This window comes from Dasypus novemcinctus, chromosome 8 (assembly GCF_030445035.2).
Source record: "Dasypus novemcinctus isolate mDasNov1 chromosome 8, mDasNov1.1.hap2, whole genome shotgun sequence".
Lineage (NCBI taxonomy): Eukaryota > Metazoa > Chordata > Mammalia > Cingulata > Dasypodidae > Dasypus > Dasypus novemcinctus.
Window position 1 is genome coordinate 121,441,124 of NC_080680.1, and position 21,267 is coordinate 121,462,390.

General features: G+C 43.8%; 1 pseudogene; it reads left to right on the top strand.

Moving 5' to 3' along the window:
• Positions 1-473: 473 nt before the first annotated feature.
• On the top strand, positions 474-20,708 carry LOC101416887 (zinc finger protein ubi-d4-like; annotated as a pseudogene).
• Positions 20,709-21,267: the final 559 nt, after the last annotated feature.

The window sequence follows — 21,267 nt, forward strand, 5'->3', positions numbered from 1 at the left end:
ATAAGATTTTGATTTCCAAATCCCTACACCATTTATTGAGTCATCTTTTCCTTCACTGACTTGAACTGTTATATTTGTCATGTACTAAATTCTGACATTAAATATATATAAAACCAGCCCCACGTAGAGCTGTAATTATCCAGTGGCCTCAGCTGTTGCATTCTGAAATCCATCTACGTCTTTTGCTCTGAAGCCATGCTTCCAGGCTGCCCCAGCCAGGAACTGAGCTAGGCATAGATCCTAAGGCAGGCCCACTCCTGGGAGACAAGGGGTTCCTCCAGACAGGCAACGTGGACTCAAGGACTCCCCACTGGCCTTCCCGAAACCTAGAATTGCACCGTGGTCTCGGCCCTTCCTCCTTCCCTGCAGCCAGACTTGCGCTGTGGTCTGATGGCTCTCCCACGCCCCTCCCCTTTCCGCATTTCTCCTCCCAGGTGTTCCCCCAATGAGGCTCATGCACATCTGATCCCATCATGGCATCTGCTCTTCAAAGGATCCAGACTAACATAACATACCGTGTCTTTGGTGTCACCGATCTATTTGTCAGTCCTAGGTATGATATCACAGAGTTTGAATTACTGTGCAGCTTTATGGTATAGTCTGAAATGTGGTTAAGTCCCTTGCCTTGTCTTTTTGTCAGAAGATTTTTGGATATTCTTGTACATCTGCTCTTCCAGCTGAATTTGTTTCATATACACTATTTTTTTTTAAGAGTTATTTTTTATTTATTTCTCTCTGTGTCTGCCCCCCCCCGCCCCGCCGCCGTTGTCTGCTCTCTGTGTCCGTTCACTGTGTGTTCTTTGCTTGTATTCTTGTCAGCAGCACCAGGAATCTGTGTCTCTTTTTGTTGCATCATCTTGCTGCGTCAGCTCTCCGTGTGTGAGGTGCCACTCCTGGGCAGGCTGCACTTTCTTTCACACTGGGCAGCTCTCCTTGCAGGGTGCACTCCTTGCACGTGGGGCTCCCCTATGTGGGGGACACCCCTCGTGGCACAGCACTCCTTGCGTGCATCAGCACTGCGCCTGGGCCAGCTCATCACATGGGTCAGGAGGCCCGGGGTTTGAACCCTGGACCTCCTATATGGTAGGTGGACACCCTATCCATTGGGCCAAGTCCGCTTCCCTAAAGTGTTTTCTTGTTAATTAATGCTTGCACACGATGGCAAAGAGAACAGAGGATGTTTTAATTTGCTACAAGCTGCCAGCAGTATACCAGAAATGGGTTGGCTTTTAAAATTGGGATTTATTAGGTTGCAAGTCTATGATTCTGAGGCTGTGAAAATGCCCAAATCAGTCTCCCTTCTCCTCCAGGCCTCGTCACTTTCAGCTGCCTGGTTTCTTCAGCTTCCTCTCTCAGGGGCCTCTCTCCCTGCCTCTGCACTCTGGCCTCTGGGACCCCTCTATCAGCCTCTGGGGATTTCTCCCTGAGATCCTGTGTGTCTCTGTGGCCTTCTCTCTCCTTCCAGGGTTCTGCTTTTGGCCTCTGGGACCTTCTCTCTCAGCTTCTGAGGGCAGGGGTTCTCTCTATCTTGCTCTCCCAGTTTCATTCCATTTATAAACAACTCCAGTAAGAGGATTAAGACCCACTCTGGGCTTCACCTTACTGAAATAATTTAAGCAAATGGCCCTTAACTGAATCTAATCAAAAGGTCCTACCTGGGAATGGATGTGGCTCAAGCAGTTGGGCACCAGTCTCCCACATGGGAGGTCCCAGGTTCAGTTCCCAGTGCCTCCTAAAGAAGATAAGCAAGACAGCAAGCTGAGATGAAGGACTAGTATGGCAAGCTGAGAGAAGGAGATGTTGCAACAAGATGACACAATGAAGAGACACAACAAGACACAACAAGCAGGGAGTGGATGTGGCTCACGCGACTAGGCACCTCCCTCCCATATGGGAAGTCCAGGGTTTGGTTCTCCGTGCCTTCTAAGAGAAGATGAGCAGATACAGAGAGCAAACAGTGAACAGACACAGAGAGCAGACAACGAACAAAAACAATGGGGGGGGTGGTGGAGAGAAATAAGTACAATAAATCTTAAAAACAAAAAAGTTCCCACCTACATTAGGTTCACACCCACAGGAATGGATTAATTTATGAACATAATTTTCTGGGGTCCATAAAAGCCTCAAACTACCCCAGAGAATATGTGGAAAATATTTCCCTCCTATCTCTGACTCTTGGTTCCAGAGGCCCCCTTCTCAGAGGAACCCACCTTTATAAGCTTTTTCTGTATCATTCTAAAAACATTCTGTCTATACATAAGTATAAACATATACACACATACACACATACACATATATATACACATACACTCATATATATATGCATCCATATAAATACATCTCTTCCTTCTTGATTCAAATGGTAGCATATTGTGCACACTATCCTGTACCTTGTGCTTTTTTCCCCCCACTTAATAGATCTTGGAGACCTTTCAAAGTCAGTATTTCTAGTTATGCTTCATTCTTTTTTAGTAGCTACACAGTGTTCTATTGTTCTTTCCAAATACACATTTAAGTAGTTCCCAGTCCTTTGCTATAATAACAATACTACAGTGAATAAAAGGAACTTTAGAATCATCTTTTCAAGTTCTATTTTTTAAAATCCCATTGGAATTTTGAATGGGATGAAATTCATAGAATTAATAGGGTAAAAAGAACATTGCTATGCTTCAGTCTTCCTAACCAGGCCATATAAAATATCTTTCTTTCCATTTAGTTAGAAGGACAAACTTTTACATACTTTGGCCAAGTTTTATATATTTTCAATATAGCTCTTTTGTTTTAATTTGTGGCCAAGATGTTTTTTGTGTGTGTGTGTCTTTTTTTAAAATGTTACATTAAAAAAATATGAGGTCCCCATATACCCCCACCCCCTCACCCCACTCCACCCATAATAACAACCTCCTCCATCATCATGAGACATTCATTGCATTTGGTGAATACATCTCTGGGCATCGCTGCACCTCATGGTCAATGGTCCACACCATAGCCCACACTCTCCCACAGTCCACCCAGTGGGCCATGGTTGTTTTTTTTAATTGTTTTTGTTTTTGTTCTGTTGATATAAATGGGAATTTCTTTTTATATAACATTTTCTTATTAGTTTATGCTGATTTTCAGGAAACCCTTGATTTTAGATGCAATTCCAGCCACCTTAATAAGCTCTCTTATTAGTTCCAATACATTTTCAGTTGCTTGTCTTAGGTTAATAGCATTCTAAGTAGAGAGAACCACAGTATGTGAAGACCAGAGAAGAGCCTTCTTTGACTGAGAAACTGAAAGAATATCAGAAAGCCTGGATCCAGCAGGAGCAAAGAAGTGATGGGACAGGGTTGCATAGTTATGACATTTTGCTCACGTTGGTGGTAGGGCAGTGGCAAGCAAGGTATCATTGGTAGAGGCTTTGCTTTGTAGGGGATGGGAGAGGGGAGTGAGCCAGAGGAGTAGAGGGAAGTAGTAAAAGTAGGAAAGGTATGTGGCATGGGAGAGAGAAGAAGGTATGATGGAGGAGCAGAATGTTAACCTTAGATATTCTTTCTACCTGCCCATCCCCTTTCTGCAGGCATCACAGTAACATTGTTCATCCTAGTGTTTGTCAAGTATCTCCTACATGCCACGCCTACCCTAGGGGGAGGTACTGAAAATGGGGGGGAAGAGACCTTCCTAATCATTGCCCCAATTACTCCCACTCAGATAAAAATTTCCTTTGCTGCCAAGGGTGGATAAAACAAATTGGGTGAAAGCCTCAAAATCTGAGCAGCAAGACCAAATCAGACTCCAAAGGTGGAGGACTAAGTGTGGCATGGCCTCCAGGTACTGGAGAGTTCTCTGCCTTCAGTCTATGGGCAGACAGACTGTGGGTACAGAAGGACTCATATATGCTGGGGGCTCCTGAACCAAATTAAATATAGAGCCACGGAACTCTACATTATCGGAACTGAAAGGGAACTAAGAAATCTTCCAGTCCTCTTCCATCATTCTGCAGCTTGAGGTCCAGAAAAGTTCAAATATCATGCCCAAAGTTACACTACAGGTTGGTGGCAAAACAGGAGCTGGAACCAGGTCTCAGGACTTCCAGTCTGCTTCCACAGTTCTTCATCTAAATACAACCTAGCATTTAGCTCTATGCAATTAAAAAGTGTTTTTTTAAATATGCTTTTTAATTTTTATTTTAAAAGAAACTGGATTACATAGATGTTACACAAAAAATATAGGGGATTCCCATATGCCTAGCCTTCCCACATTTTCTCACATCAGCAACATCCTTCATTAGTGTGGTACATTTGTCACAATTGATGAACACACCTTGGAGCATTGCCACTAAGCAATGATTACAGTTTACACTGTAGATTACACTCTCTCCCACACATTTTTGCAAGTTATTGCATGATATACAATGGACTGTATCTGTCATTGAAATGTCATTCAGGATAATTGCCAATTTCCAAGAATGCCCCCAAATTATACCTATTTTTCCTTCTCCCTCCCATCAGAACCTCCAGTGGCCACTGCTTCCACATCTATGATAAAAGTTCTTCCATCGCTAGGGTCACAAGTCTGCAGTAGAACAACTATAAGTCTACTCTAGTTCATCATCCATTCCCCCAATTCTGAGGTTTCTATGTTGGTGATACCCACTCCACCTCTAACTGAAGGGGGGCTTAGGTCCCATGGGGCAGATGGATGGGACTTTTTGCTTGCAGTTGCAGACCCTCTCTGTTCCTTGAGATGGTCGTTATCAGTCACCTTCTCCTTGTGAGTAGTCCTGGGTGAGTCCAATGAACTGGAGAGTTGGTGTTGCAAGTCTTTTGAGATTCAAGGCCCAACTGGCACATGGACAGCTCAAAGATTTAAGTCTTTTGAACATACAACTATCGACTCTAGTACCAACTATAGGTTCAAATAGAAGGGGCAGCAGAGCCACGTGTAGGAAAAACACAACTGAATCCAACTCTGTCACACTGGGGAGAATAGATTCCAAAGTAGGGCCCACTGGCAGGGTGCCAAACTCCTAAGCCATCTGCTTTGCCTATAGTGTCCAGATGTCTCCAGAGCCCTCAGGGGTCTCGCTATCTGAGGTAATATTAATATTTACTTTGGCAGTCTGTAAATTCCTGTTGAGATGTGCATAAGCGTAACCTCTGAAATGACCTCCTGACTCACTTCGAAGTCTCTTAGCCACATAAACTCATTTGTCTTTACCCTTTCCCTCTTTTGGTTAAGGTCTTTTTCCAGTTGCATTGCTAGTTGGTGCTTGATAGTAATTCCTTGGTACCAGGAGGCTCATTCCCCAGAGTCATACCCCACGCTGGGGGAAGTTAATGCCTTTATATGCTGAGTTTTGGCTTAGAGAGAAGCCACATTTGAGCAACAAAGAGGCTCTCAGGAGGTATGGCTTAGGCACCCTATAATACTATGCTAAGTTTCAATTTCAAAAGGAAAGGTTCATAAGCACAGTCATCACAATCAATGGACCATCAATGGACCATCCTTCTTTCCTAGTTTCTGTCCCTATACTCAGGTGATTCTTGCTGTCCCATTAGAGACTGTGGCATAGCTCCCCAGGATGGGATTTCCATATTGCTTTGGTTATCGTGTCTATGCAATTTCATCAGGTGTAAATTCATGTGACCACAGCAGTCAGGATACAGAACGGTTCCATTACAAACCTTCCTCCTGTTAACTTTTTATAGCCACAGCTACCTCCCTCCCAGTCTCCTCCTGGCAAACACAAATAATTCTCCATCTCTATAATTTTATCATTTGGAGAGCATCATATAAACGAAATCACTCAGTATGCAACCTTTGGGGCTCCCCCTCCCCGGGGCTTCCCCCCCCCCCCCCAACTCAGTCTAATTCCCTTGACATCCGTCCTGGCGACTGCAAGAATCAATAGTCGGTTATTTTCGTCCTGCGTGAAAGGCGAGGAAACCCGCTCTCTGGGCTGCCTGCGCCTGCGCACTGCGGCCGCCAGGGCCTCCGGAAGGAGAGGAGCAGGGAAGATGGCGGCCGTGGAGTCGCGAAGCTCCTCGGGAAGCAATGCTGCAGAGGTGCCGGGGAGCAGTTACAGGGCCGCCTCTGTGCGAGCGCAGCGTGCGCCTGCCTTTCTTGGACTCACAGTCCGGAGTAGCCCACAGCAACGGTTATATCTGAATGGAAAGGCGGCCTGGGGGCCCAGGGCTGGCCCCCGGCGGCTCTACTCACCCTGCGCAGCGCTGGCGGGAAACGCGGCGGCCACACCCGCCTTAGGATCCACGACTGTCCTTCCCATCCACGAAACCAGACACAGCCCAGGCCCTGAAGAAGGAGGGCCCGATCTCTGAGGACGGCAGCAGTTTAGTGGCTCTGCCGCGCACCGACCCTCTGGAGAAACCGGCGCAAAAGCTGGACCCCGAGTTGATGACCACAGTTTGGGTGGGTTTCCTGTGAGCAAGAGTCGAGCTTGGAAGCAGATCCTAGAACCGCATGACTTCCTAGATTATTTCGATGATGCGGACAATGAAGAAGATACCCCAAGTGCCAGGGCAAGGGGAAAGCTAAGGGTAAAAGTGCAAGCAGTGCCCGTAAGAGGCTCCTCTCACTGGAGCACCGGGACAAGCTCTCTGCCTGGGACGTTTGTGGAAAACGTTACAAGAACCGACCAGGCCTCAGTTACCAGTGTGCCCACTCCCACTTGGCTTAGGAGGAGGGTGAGGACGAAGACGACTCCCGGCCCCCCACCCTTGTTTCCCAGAGGTCCAAGGAGCACAGATTTCCAAGAAGAGTTGGGACAGGTTGGTCCTGCCCAGCAGTTACTGTGATTTCTGCCTGGGGGACTCGGAAGTCAACAGGAAGATAGGAGAACCCGAGGAGCTGGTGTCCTGCTCTAACTGTGCCTGCTCAGGGCACCCATCTTGCCTTCAGTTCACCCCCTTGATGGCAACTGTGAAGACCTACCGCTGGCTGTATGTGGAGTGCAAGTGCTGTGACGTTGGCGGGCACCTCTGAGAATGACAACCAGCTGCTCTTCTGTGACAGCTGTGGTCAAGGCTACCACATGTTCTGTCTCACCACCTCCTTGCCTGAGCCTCCTGAAGGAGTCAGAGCTGCCACTAGTGTCTGGACCTTTTTATTATTATTTTTAAAGATACATAGATCATACAAAATGTTACATTAAAAAATATAAGAGGTTCCTATATACCCCACTCCCCACCCACCCCCACTTTTCCCAAATCAACAACCTCTTTCATCACTGTGGCAGATTCATTGCATTTGGTGAAAACATTTGGAGCCCTGCTGCACTGCATGGATTATAGTTTACATTGTAGTTCACACTCGCCCCCAGTCCAGTCAGTGGGTTATGGCAGGATATATAATGTCCTGCATCTGTCTCTGCAATATCATTAAGGCAATGCCAAGTCCCAAAAATGCCCCCATATCAAACCTCTTTACTGGTATTCTATAGAATTCTCGTGACTCTAGCAATGGAAGAAACTGTGTTATTGATGTGGTGACAGTGGCCACAGGAGGGAAGGGAGAGGTAAGAAGAGGTGCCTGGACCTTTTGAAGGAAAAATTTCCAAATACCAGAACCACAATTCCTCTTGATATGGGCCATCCCCCAGTGTTTCTTTGCCTCCAACCCCCATCTGTGGCTGTTTCTTTCCTCTTCTCCTGTTTTCCCTACCACCACTCTGTTCTCTTCCCCAAGTCCAGAGAACTCCAGATGGATGTGCCTTAGGCAGCAGCAGGCTGAGGCGGTGGCTCTTGCCTCTGGCTCCAGGCCGTCAGGGAGAACGCAGCAGCACATCACTCCAAGGCTCACCTGGCCTGGCTCTCTCTGCCCTCTGTGAAGAGCATGCGCTCCGCTTGCTTTGGGCCCAGGCCTGGCTGATCACAGGGTTCAAACTGTCCTCTGAGAAAGAGCGGGAAGCAGCTCACTCCTCTCTCAGCTCTACCTCCACTCTGTCTCCAGGGTTTTCCTTTTCCCAGAGGTGAGCCAGGCGAGGGCCTCTTTGCCAGAAGCGGCTGGGCAGGAGTGGCTGAGCAAGGTACGGTAGCACTCACAAGGAGCTTTCCATGCCCTTTGTGCTGCTTGGCCTCGCTGCCTCCTTCCAGAGTGACTCTCCGTGACTCTTCCTGCTACAGAGAATCCTTTACCTGTGTCAAGACATTCTTGGTCACCCTCCTGGCTCGCCTCCATCCCACCCAAGGGAGAGTAGCACCTTCACCTTGACTTCCCCCTTGGCACGCCTGGCTCACTCTTATAAATAAGCCATCTCTAGTGACGAAAGCCTTCCTAGCCCTCAGAATCTCCTAACTTCTGCCTCCCGTCCTTATCCCCTTTGGTTCTGTGGGAAGAAGAAAGCATCAGGGGGCCAGGTCAGCAGCTTGGGGGACCACAGAAAGATGCTGGATAATGTGCCTGTTTTTTAACTCTACATTAAAGCCTACCTCCCAAACCCCTTTTTTGTTCTTCCTGAACCTGAGCATTCAGCCTCTTGCCCTTAACTGAGTTGGGAGCCTCTGCCTCTTGCCCTGTGTGTGCTGGGACATAGGAAACCATGTGATGTCCCTTTATTCCCTTGTATGCTTGCTGGAAGCTGATAAAGTCTTCATGCCCTGATTCCTGTTTTCTGCCCAGTGACACGTTAAGCAGTGGGAGGACAGTCGGGCCAGGGTACACTGGAGAAGCCTTCCCCTTGCTGTGGGCAGGCCCTAAATCACTGTTGTTTTAGAGTTGCTTATTTTTTTCCCCCAGTTTCTGTATTCTAAATGTTAGGACAAATAGTTTTATATGAATTCCCTCTGCTGGATGGATGGTTTATCTCTTGACACTTCTCACAGCTGAAGGCAACTTCATCCTAAAACTTCTTTCTTTGGGACAGTGGTTTTTAAACATTTTAAAATAATAGCTTTTGAGAAGCGGACTTGGCCCATTGGTTAGGGTGTCCGTCTACCACATGGGAGGTCCACGGTTCAAACCTTGGGCCTCCTTGACCCGTGTGGAGCTGGCCCATGCGCAGTGCTGATGCGCGCAAGGAGTGCCCTGTCACGCAGGGGTGTCCCCCACGTAGGCGTAGGGGAGCCCTACGTGCAAGGAGTGTGACCCATAAGGAGAGTCGCTCAGCGTGAAAGAAAGTGCAGCCTGCCCAAGAATGGTGCCGCACACACGGAGAGCTGACACAACAAGATGACGCAACAAAAAGAAACACAGATTCCCGTGCCACTGATAAGGATGGAAGTGGTCACAGAAGAACACACAGTGAATGGACACAGAGAGCAGACAATGGGGGGGCTGGGGAGGGAAGGGGAGAGAAAGAAATAAAAATAATAAAGTAAATAAATAAAATAATAGCTTTTTCCTCCCAAAATTAATTTTTTTGAACCCAATCTATAAAGTGGATATAAAATTGGTTATTTTGTTAGCTTTATTTTGCTATGTAAATTCAAGTTTGTAATAATTGAAAAAGAGCAATTAAACTCTTGATTAATAAAAAATTTGAGTTAAATTAAAAAAAAAATAGTCCATTCTTATTGCTGAGCAGGATTCCAAGGCATGGATGAAATCATTCATGTGCTGAAGAACATTCAGCTTGTTTCCAGTTTGGGGCTACCAACACATAAACTACAATGAAGGGCGCAGATGTTGCCCAAGTGGTTGAGTGCCTACTTCCTATGCACAAGGTGCTGGGTTTGATCCCCGGTACCTCCTAAAACAAAAACAAACAAGCAAACAAATGAAAAAATCAACTTGGGGAAGCTGGTTTAGCTCAGTGGTTGAGTGCCGGCTTCCCACACATGAGGTCAGGATTCAATTCCTGGCCCGGTACTGCAAAAACAAACAAACAAAAACAAATAAACAAAAAACTGCTTTGAACATTCATGTACAGGATTTTGTGTTGTTATAAGTTTTCATTTCTCTGGGAATCTTTTTCTCGTTTTGAAATATTTAGTAACCAGAGCCAGATTATGGGGATGGCCAGCTTAGTTGCCTAGGGCAGCAAGCCATAAAGGGTGCTAAAACTTCTTGGAGAGGTTTGGAGGAAAAACAATTGATTTTTAAAAACTTTTTTTTTTTAAATTTTTAAAAATCGGTTTATTGAGGTAAATCACTTATACCTAAATATACATAAACAAAAAGTGTATAATAAAAATTGTGAACTTACAAAACAAACATATGCAACTCCATACAGGACTCTCATAACTTACCCTACCACAAATAACTTGCATTGTTGTTAAACCTTTTTAACTAATGATTAAAGAGCATTGTCAAAATATTAATACTAATCAAAGTATTTTCCCCCGACCAACCCTATTATTATTATTTTTATATCATTTATATATGAACATACATAAACAATTAAGTGTATAGTAAAACTTGTGAGCTTACAAAGCAAACATGCATGACATCATACAGGGGTCCCATACATCAATCCTCCACCAACACCTTGCATTATTGTGAGACATTTGTTACAAATTATGAAAGAATATTGTCAAAATCTCACTACTAATCATAGTCCTTATCTTACATTTGGTGTGTTTTATTCCCAACCTACCCTATTATTTTTTAAATATATTTTTTATGACAGAAATTGTAAACTTATAAAACAATCATGCACATATACATAATTCCTAAATAGCACCCCTCCATTAACACACCATACTGTGGTGGAACATTTGCTACAGATAGGATAATATCTTCTGGTTGTTATCATGTCCATAGTGTACATGTGACTCACATTTTCCATACTGCCTCATTATCAACACAGTACATCTTTCACATAGATTCAAGAATATTATATTATTATTATTAACCACGGTCCATAGATCACTCCAACTGTATTTTCCCCATGCTTTTTCACATTCCCAACACCCTACAGTAGTGATGTACATTTACTCTAGCTCTCAAAGGACACTCTTGCATCTGTACCATCAACCACAATTTTCATCCACCTCTTGGTCTACTGTGCTATTCAGTTCCTAGATTATTCTCTAGCATTCTGTCAATTGGCATTTACATACATACCTATACTACCATTTTCAGTCACATCCCCATTTATAAACTAGCTATTACTCAGTATGTGTTACCATCCACTCAATACATTTCCACACCTTTATAGTAAAGCCAATTAAAACTTCTATATACATTAAAATCAGTAGTCCATCTCAGCCTTCCTCTTATCTCCTTTAAAAATTTACCACCTACCACCAGGTCTTAAGATATTTTCCTACAATTCTTCTAGAAGTTTTATGGTTCTTGCTTTTATTTTTAGGTTTTTGGTCCATTTTGAGTTAATTTTTGGATGAGGTATGAGATAGTGGTGCTCTTTCCTTCTCTTGGCTATGGATATCCAATTATTTCAGCACCATTTGTTGAATGGATTGTTCTGCCTGAGCTATTGTGAGTTTGACAGGCTAGTCAAAAATCACTTGACCATACATGTGAGGGTCTGTTTCTGAACCATAAATTTGGTTCCATTGTTCTATGTGTCTGTCTTTAGGCCAGTACCATGCTGTTTTTACCACTGTAGCTAGGTAATATGATTTAAAGTCTGGAGATGAGGGTTCATTTATCCTTTTTATGATATTTCTGGCTATTCAGGACCCCTTATCCTTCTGAATAAATTTGATGATTGTGCTTTCTTTTTTTTTTTTTAATGCTGGTGGAATTTTTATTGGGATTGCATTGAATCTCTATATCAATTTGATTAGAATTGACATCTTAATGATATTTAGTCTTCCAGTCCATAAGCATGGAATGTTCTTCCAGTTATTTAGGGCTTTTTTGATTTCTTTTAACATTGAGTTGCAGTTTTCTGAATGCAACCAACATCATTGGTTAAGTTTATTCCTATTTGAGTTTTATCTGTCATATTTTAGTTTCCCCACTCTTTTGACACTTTTAATTTTATTGATATAATCTTCTTTTCTAGACTCTCTTCCAGGCCTCTCTCTCCTGTCTTTTCTTTTCAGCACACCCTTTAGTATTTCCTGAAAATCTGGTCTCTTGCTTAGAAATTCTCTCAGTTTCTGTTTATCTGTGAATATTCTAATCTTACCCCCAATTTTGAAAGACAGTCTTGCTGGATATAAGATTCTTGGCTGGAAGTTTTTCTCTTGTAGTTTCTTTAATATATCAGACGACTGTCTTCTTGCCTCTATAGTTTCTGGTGAGAAATCAGCACTTAATCTTATTGGATATCCCTTATATGTTGTGCATTGCTTTTCTCTTACTGTTCTCAGAATTCTCTCTTTCTTTTGGCTTTTGACATTCTGATGAGTATGTGTCTTGGAGTTGGTCTATTCAGATTTTTTCAGATGGGAGTATGTTGTGCTTCTTGGACAGGGATATCTATGTCCTTCAATAGGTTTGGGAAATTTTCTACCATTATTTCTTCAAATATTCCTTCTACCCCTTTTCCCTTCTCTTCTCCTTCTGGGACACCCATGACATGTATGTTTGCATGCATTTTGCTGTCATTTATCTCCCTGAGACCTTGTTCAATGTTTTCCATTCTTTTCTTCATCTGTTCTTTTGTATGTTCACTTTCAGAGGCCATTTCTTCAAGTTCACCAATCCATTCTTCTGCCTCCTCAAATCTGTTATTTTATGATCCCAATGTTTTTTAAAATTTTATTTATTGCACCTTTCATTCCCGTAAGATCTACTATTTTTCTCTGTATATTTTCAAATTCTTCTTTGTGCTCACCCAGTGTCTTTTTAATATCTTTAATCTCTTTAACCATGTCATTGAATTTATTAAGGAGATTTGTTTGAACATCTATGATTAGTTTTCTCAACTCCTTTATGTCATTTGGAGGCTTATCTTGTTCCTTTAACTGGGCCATAGCTTCCTGTTTCTTGGTGGGGATTGTAATTTTTTGTTGGGGTTTAGGCATCTGGCTTACTAGAGTATTTATTCTGGGTGCAGTTTTCCTCTTTAGGGTTCCTGCCCTTTCTTCCTTGCTGGTTGTGCAGTAGGAACCAAGGATGTAGTTGGTGCTATAAGCTGTGGAGGCTCAAGCTGCCCTCATTGCGCCAGGGACCAATGAAGAGTCTTCCAACTTTCTCCTTTGCCGGGGGTAGGGACAGTCACAGTTGTATGGAATAATCCAAGTCATGCAGGCGGAGACAGTAGTTGACCAGAGAGACTGATGAAGCTTCATGCCCCTTTCTCCCCTCCTTGGGCAGGATGGAGATGCAGGTGTGGGCAGCAATCTATGCAGTGCGGGTCTAAGATGACCACAGTTGCCCCGGTAGACTTTTGATTTTCAGTCTGTGCCAGCCAAATGTATGTGCAAGTTACCTGGATATGCTGGTGCAGAGCCCGCCAGCCTCCTCCCTTCCAGAGACTGGGCTGAAGCCTAGGTGGGCTGCAGGCTGATCTGGGTGAAAGAAACCAGTTCCTTCTGTCATTGTGTTTCTGGGTCAGCCCGGCTTCCCCTCAGGCTGGGGGTGGAGTCAAAATGGCGGCCACAAGCCTCTTTCCAACTTGGGCTGGTTCTCACTCCAACTGTTCTCAGGGTTATCTCTTAGCCATCCGTGTCTACCAATCAGTAGCTGAACCATCTCCTCCTCCCCTGTTTCTGGGAAATGGAGCTTCTAATTCCAGCCACAGAACAGCTCCTGGGGCAGCTTGTGCCACCGGAGTAGGATAATCACTAGTCTTTGCAACTTGGCTAGTAATTTCCCGGAAAGGTTGGCGCAAGTCCCCGCAACTTCCTCCCTGCTGGAGTTGGCACCGGGGCCTAGGCTGGAGCTGCAATCTGACCTGGATGGAAAGAAGCCGGTCCCCACCAGCACTGGGATTCTCAGTCCACCCCGCTGCCCCTCATGCCAGGCATGAAGTTAGGATGGCGGCTCCCGGCCTCTTTCTGACCTGGACAGGCTCAAACTTTAGCTGTTCTCAGGATTATGCTTCGGCCTGCTGAATTTACTCATCAGTAGCTGAATTTGGTGCCCAACTGTGTCTTCCTCCCCCGTTTTAGGGAAGTGGAGCTTTCAATTTCAGCCACAGAACAGCTCCCGAGGAGGCTTGTGCCTCCAGTGGAGGAGGGCACCGGCCTCTGGGTGTGGAGCACTCTACTTGTGAGCCTTCTCTGCAGATGGGCAGTCTCCTTCCACTCCTTCAAGGATGTGGCAGGATGCTCTTCTGGTCTCCTGGAGCCCCCAAACAGGTGCTTCAGCTAGCTCCAGAGAGCCCTGGGTATTTACTAACTGCCCTGTAGCAGGAGCTGTCTCTAGGTGCTCCTTACTCCGCTGCCAACTTGCTACACTCTCAAAACCAATTGATTTTACCAGAACTATCTGGAAGAATACTACAGTAAAGGTGGTTGAAACAAATATTGGATAAAGCATTACACTTCTTTCCTAGGACAGTGTTTTAGTTTACTGCAGGCATTCTGTTTTGCTGAGCAGGGTCTTTCATCACAAGAAGGAGTGAAGGATACCAGACATAGTTACTTCAGGAAGATAGACAAAATCAGTAACTGGGAGAGTTACAAGACAGGGGTGGAGGGGCTTCCCAGGCTAAAGAAGAGTTTGAATGGGCACAGTGAACTGAAAAAATATTTTGTTTTGAGAAACTACAGGTTGTTTTGCTTGGCTGGAGTGAAGAGAGCATAGCAAGCAGGATGGAGCAAACTGGCAGATTTTTGTAGAAACTTGCTTAAGAAGGGCTATAAGTGGGTGATGTTGTTTTTTATGTAAAAGGTCTGGTAACACATATTTTAGGCTTTATGGGCCATACTTTCACTGGAGCAACTTCTCAACTCTCCTTTTGTAGCACAAAACAGCCACAGGTAATGTGTAAAGGAATGGCTATGGCTGCGATCCAATAAAACTTTATTTACCTAAATAGGCAGCAGTGGGCCAAAACATGCCTCTCTATCCAGAAAGTCATTTAAGGGATTGACCTTATATTTGCTTGTAGAACACTTACTCTGGAATCTGTGAAATCAGGTTGAAAGCAAATATGACCAGTGGGCAGGAGGCAAATGCCACAAACTAGGCAATGACCCAAACTAAAGCACTGATAGTAAAAATAGAAGAATAAATATGAGAGGTATGAAGTTGGTGGAATCTACCATCCAGTCCTGGACTGGATGTGAAGGTGTGTTTGTGATGTAGAATGTCCTTGGGTTTCTGGTTTGGGCCACTAGATGAGTGGCAGTGCCCCTCAGGGACTGTTGGAAGAGATCAAGCTTTGTTTATTTTAAAGAAACACATGGAAAAATCATGGTAGAGATGAAGAGATGTGTTAAAGAAGAGGCCGTAGAAAGTGCTAGAAAGGTGAGCTTGAGTAAGACTGAAAAGTATTGAGTGCTAAGCTACATAGGTTGGATCTTATTCACCAGTCAATGGAGACCCATTAATGTGTGGGGTGAGGGAGCAGGTGTAGCTCAGGTGGTTGAGCTTGTGATTCCCATGTCCAAGGTCCCAGGCTCAATCCCTGGTGCCTCCCTAAATGAAATAAGCAGGGTGAAAGCAGAGGAAGCCCCACATTCTTTGTCAGTATGCATTAGACTTCTACAGTAAATTTTCATGATCAAAACCATTGGCAAAAAAGTATTGCTTGGCCAAAGACCACTAGATGCCAAACATGAAAGTATTAAATATATTATTGTTCAGACAGAAGAATATCATATGGCCTTTAAAAATAATTTTGTAGAATTACACTTTAAAAAAAAAAGATTTATTTATTTTTCCCCTCCTCCTGCCCTGCTATTTTTGCTGTCTGTGTTGTCTTTTCTTTTCATTCTCTGTCCTCTAGGATTCACCAGGATTCGATCCTGGAGACTCCTGATGCGGAGAGAGGTTCCCTGTCAACTGCACCACCTCGGTTCCTGGTTTCTGATGTGCTTCACCTTGACTCTCCCCTTGTCCTTCTTTTGTTGTGTCATCATCTTGCTGCGTGACTCACTCATGTGGGTACCGGCTAACCATGTGGACACTTGTGCAGGCACTGGATCACCATGCTGGCACTCGCACAGGCACTGGCTCACCATGCAGGCATGCTTTATCGTCTTCTTTTTCACCAGGAGGGCATGGGGATCGAAACCAGGTCTCCCCATATGGTAGGTGGAAGCTCTATAACTTGAGCCACATCTGCTTCCCTGGAATTGCACACTTTGTTTTGTTTTGTTTTTTAATTTGTTTCTCTCCCCTTCCCCACCCCCAGTTGTCTGCTCTCTGTGTCCATTCAAAGTGTGTTCTTCTGTGTCTGCTTATATTGTTGTCAGTGGCACCCAGAATCTGTGTCTCTTTTTCTTGCATCATATTGCCATGTCAGCTCTCCGTGTGTGTGGCACCATTCCTCAGCAGGTTGCACTTTTTTCGCATTGGGCAGCTCTTCTTACGGGGCACACTCCTTGCACATGGGGCTCCCCTACGCGGGGGACCCCCCTGCGTGGCACGACACTCCTTGCGCGCATCAGCACTGCGTGTGGGCCAGCTCATCACACAGGTCAGGAGGCCCTGGGTTTGAACCTTCGACCTCCCATGTGGTAGGCGGACACCCTATCCATTGGGCCAAATCTGCTTCCCTGGAATTGCACTTTTTGACATGCAAAGAAAGTTACTATATGTGTAGAAACTGTTACCATTTTTTTAAAAAATTGTGTTTGTCTATTTACATATAGAAAAAAGACTAGAATGATATACATGAAAATGGTAACAGGTTACCTCTTAATGGTGGGGTGATGATTAATTTCAACATTCTTTTCACTTATTTACATTTTTCTAATTTATCTGTGTTGGGACATGTGTTTTTCATGTAATGCAAAAAAAAAAAACAGCAAGAGAATTAGAAATTATAAAAGCCAATAATTCATAGGTATGTCTTCAAAATTTCATGCCAGTATTAAAATGGAACTATCCTATAAAAAGACAGATAACCCAGTTTTAAAAATGGGCAAAGGATCTGAATAGACATTTCTCCAATGAAGATATAAAATGACCAATAAGCACATGAAAAGATACTCAACATCGTAAGTCATCGGGGAAATGCAAATCAAAACCACAGTGAGATACCACTTCACACCTCCTAGTATGACTATAATTTTAAAAAATAAAGCATAGATTAATAACTATTGGGAAGGATGTAGAGAAACTGGAACCCTCATACATTGGTGGGAAGAATATAAAATGGTACAGCCACTTTGAAGAAGTCTGGCAGTCCTTCAAAAAGTTAAACAGAATTACCATCTGACCCAGCAATTCCAGTCCTAGGTATATATATGCAAGAGAATTGTAAACCTCTATCCACACAAAAACTTCTTCACAAATGCTCATAGCAGCATTATGCTCATAGCAGCATTATTCATAATAGCTAAGCCACATGTCCATCAAACTCATGAATGGATAAAGAAAATGGTCATATCCATACATGGTTTATTATTTGGCCATGAAGTTCTGATACATGCTACAACATGGATGAACCTTGAAAACATTGTGCTAAGTAAAAGAAAGCCAGGTCACAAAAGACCACATAGTATATGATTCAATTTATATGAGATGTCCTAAATAGGCAAGTCTGTTGAGACAAAAGCAGATAAACAAATGGTTGTCTAGGGCTGGTGTGTGTGGGGGTGGCTGGTGCAGACAGGAGATTGAGGGTGATAGCTAGTGGGTATGGAGTTTCATTTTGGGATGATGAAATGTAAATTTGCTTGTGGTAATGGTTGCACAAGTCTGTGAACAAACTAAGAGCCATGAATTGTGCACTTAAATGGGTGAATTGTATAATATGTAAATTACACTTCCATAAAGCTGTTACAACAAGACAGAAAAGATAGAATTATCCTTAGAAAAGAGAAAAGCAGTCCATTAAATTGTAAATTGTGGCCACATTGATAGAAATAATTTGTAAGTTCATTTTTTTCGCCTCTTTCCTCTCCCACAAATCTTATATGTAATTTGGTTATGACTGTCTTCTATATTAGCTACTGTTTTAGTTTGCTAAAAGCTGCCAAAAGGAATATACCCAAAATGGGTTGGCTTTTACAATGGGGATTTATTAGCTTAAAAGCTTAGAATTCTAAAGCTGTGAAAATCTCCAAGTCACAGCTCTCTCCCCAAACGCCAGCTCTTGGTAATCCTGGACTCCTTGGTCCAATGGCAGGGCACATTGTGGTGTCTCCCTTGTCCTCCAGGACTTGCTGCTTTCAGCTCCCTGCTTTCCATGGCTTCCTTTCTCAGCTTCCATGGGTTTCTCTCTCTCCCTTCCTTTGTCTGTATTCATCCCATTTATAAAGGACTCCAATAAGAGGATTAAGATGCACCCTGAGGCACGTCCTTCTAAAGTAATCTAATCAAAAGGCCCTTAACTGGAGTAACCTAATCAAAAGATCCCACCTACAATAAGTTTACACCCACAGCAACGGATTAGCCTTAAGAACATCCAGTGTCAAACTGCCATAGGTACTATCTTGTTATCTTTTGTGTGACACTATTTTGGTTACTGTGTGTGAAGAGTTAGGATCCATCTTCAGATTTTGAGAGAACAGTCCCCACAAGACAGCCCTTACTTCAGACACCAGCTGCAAGTTTGGTGGTCCCCAGGGTCACCCTCATGTCTGACTAGTGACTATAAATTCAAGGTCCCATCACCTGCTCAGATTCAATAATTCACTAGAATGACTCATAGGAAAGCACTATACTTATGATTACAGCTTTATTATAGCAAAAGAATACACATCACAGCCAATCAAATAAAGAGATTCATAGGGGGAGATCTGGGGTGCGAGGTTTCCAAACATTGCATGTTACCCTCCCAATTTCCACTATGAAAATACTCCGAGTATTATCAGCCAGGAAAGCTCAGGGGGGTCAGGCTGATAGCACCTGGCTGAAAGCTCAGCCTTCTAATCACATGGTTGGTCCTTCTGGTATGGCCTGCCCCCATCCTGAATCATCTTATAAGCTATCTAGGGGGTTACTTTGAGTCACCTCCTTAGCGTAAACGATCAGGTGCAGTCTGAGGGGCTACCATGAATTTCAAATATTTGGAGGCTTACCACCCATGGATCTGGACCAACGCCAGGCCTCTTTGGGCTAAGGCCAAGTTCTCTATTACACACTGAAAAAGCCTAGTGTACTTATGAGAGCTTGAGCATGTGTTTGAACCTGCCTCATATGTCAGGTCTCTAAGCCTTAGTTTCTGCAGCTGCAAAATGGGCTATGTGTACAGATAACTAAAAGCTCTATCATACTGTGTAAATTTTACTTGTTTCATTTTCAGGAAACTATCCATTCAGGGGATGTTCTCTTTCTAAACTCATTTCTAATTTCTGCAATTATTTATTGTCCTACGTTGAGCTCCAACTACAACCACTAACAGGAATATATGAAAAAGTTAGATAGTAGAATGGAAAATAGAATAAAAGAATAAGTTTTAAAGGATAGAAAAGCATCATGAAGAGTATGTACTTTATCAGACCTGCCTCTTCCTTTAGCAGAACTTTGTGGTTTTTGGAGTAGAACTGGAAAGGAAGCGAGTGAGGATGTTCCAGGATCAGAGATTGGCTCTGAGATCAAAGATGAAGAAGTTAAAAGGAATCTTGGATGCTGGAGAAGGCTGCACTTGGGGAGTTGACATAGAGGCTAATGTGGAACTTGAATCAAATGCAGTTAACACTGAACAACCAAATCAAATCAAATGTGAGTGTTGCTGGATGGCTTTATATAGGCACAGAGTTCTTTTGTTGGGGGCTACGAAAAAGAACCAGGTAGGAAAGATTGTGCTTATAAATTTAAGCAATTTCAGAGGTTCAGAATGCCTGGGGTGGTGATGCATGATTCTTGTGTAGTGGACATTTTGAACTATCCACTTGGGATAAATAGATTCAGTGTTTTCTTTTTTTTTTTAGGAGGTACTGGGGATTGAACCCAGGACCTCATACATTGGAAGCAGGCACTCAATCACTTGAGCTACATCTGCTCCCCTCAGTATATTCTTTTTTCTTTTTTTTTTTTGGATTTTTAAAAAAAAATTTGTTTCTCTCTCCCCCCTTCCCCCCCCCCCCCCCGTTGTTTGCTCTCTTGTGTCCATTCATTTTGTGTTCTTCTGTGTCTGCTTGTATTTTCAGCAGCACTGGGAATCTGTGTCTCCTTTTTTGTTGTTGTGTAATCTTGCTGCGTCAGCTCTCTGTGTAGGCAGTGCCACTCCTGGGCAGGGTCCACTTTTCACGTGGGGCAGCTCTCCTTGAGGGGCGCACTCCTTGCGCGTGGGGCTCCCCTACATGGGGGACATCCCTGCATGGCATGGCACTCCTTGCGCATGGCAGCACTGCACGTGCGCCAGCTCACCGCATGGGTCAGGAGGCCCTGGGTATCAAACATCAAACCCTGGACCTCCTATATGGTAGGTGGATGCTTTAACAGTTGAGCCACATCCGCTTCCCCCTCAGTATGTTCTTGTTTCACTTTACATGGGTGTCTTACTTTGCCTGAACTACGATCACATATACCACATGGTGGATTAGTTTAAACCCCATAATTTTTTGGCTCATGGGTTCAGAAGCTAGAGGCCCAAAATCAAGGCATCACTGAGATCATACTTTCCCCCCAAAGACTGTAGTATTCTGGTGCTGGACTGCTGGCAATCCTCGGGGTTCCTTGACTTGAATCCCTACTTCCTATCACATGATGATGTCTACTTCCTTTTTCTGCTCTTCCAGTTTTCTGCTTACTTCCTGCTTCTGGCTCTTTATAAAGGCCTCCAGTAATTGAGATTAAGATCTACCACAATGGGGAATGTTGATAAAAGAGTGCTTAAGAAACTCACACTATGTGACAGTTTTAGAGTGGAGACTAAACCTGGAATTTTTTTCCCATCCCAGCCATTTTTTCTCAAGGAATGACTTGCTGTTCTTTTCCAATGTCTGGTCACTTTATACCATGAGTAACTTCCTCCCACTGTGTGTTACTGAAGTAGAGGAGTGGCTCCCAAACTTCAGTTATTCATCTCCCACCTTCCTAAGGCACATCCAGAGATTATGGAAGAGACTAGTATAAAAGAAGGATGTAGAGAAAGAAGGAAAAGTTTCTACATCTGGGCTGGCAAGAGGAGATAAGTTCTTCAGCAGGGTTCTGACCTGGTAAACTGAGCAAGGGCTTACTGCCTAACTTGCCCAGACGCCAATAGCATGGTTTCAGGATTTTGAGGGAAAAAAAAGAGAGATTTATTGCAAGGTCAATCACCAAGCCTCAAATCTCTCTCCCTGATCTGGGATTTAAATTTTTTGGGAATAGGAGGTGAGAAGTGGGGACAGAAGTGGAAAAGTT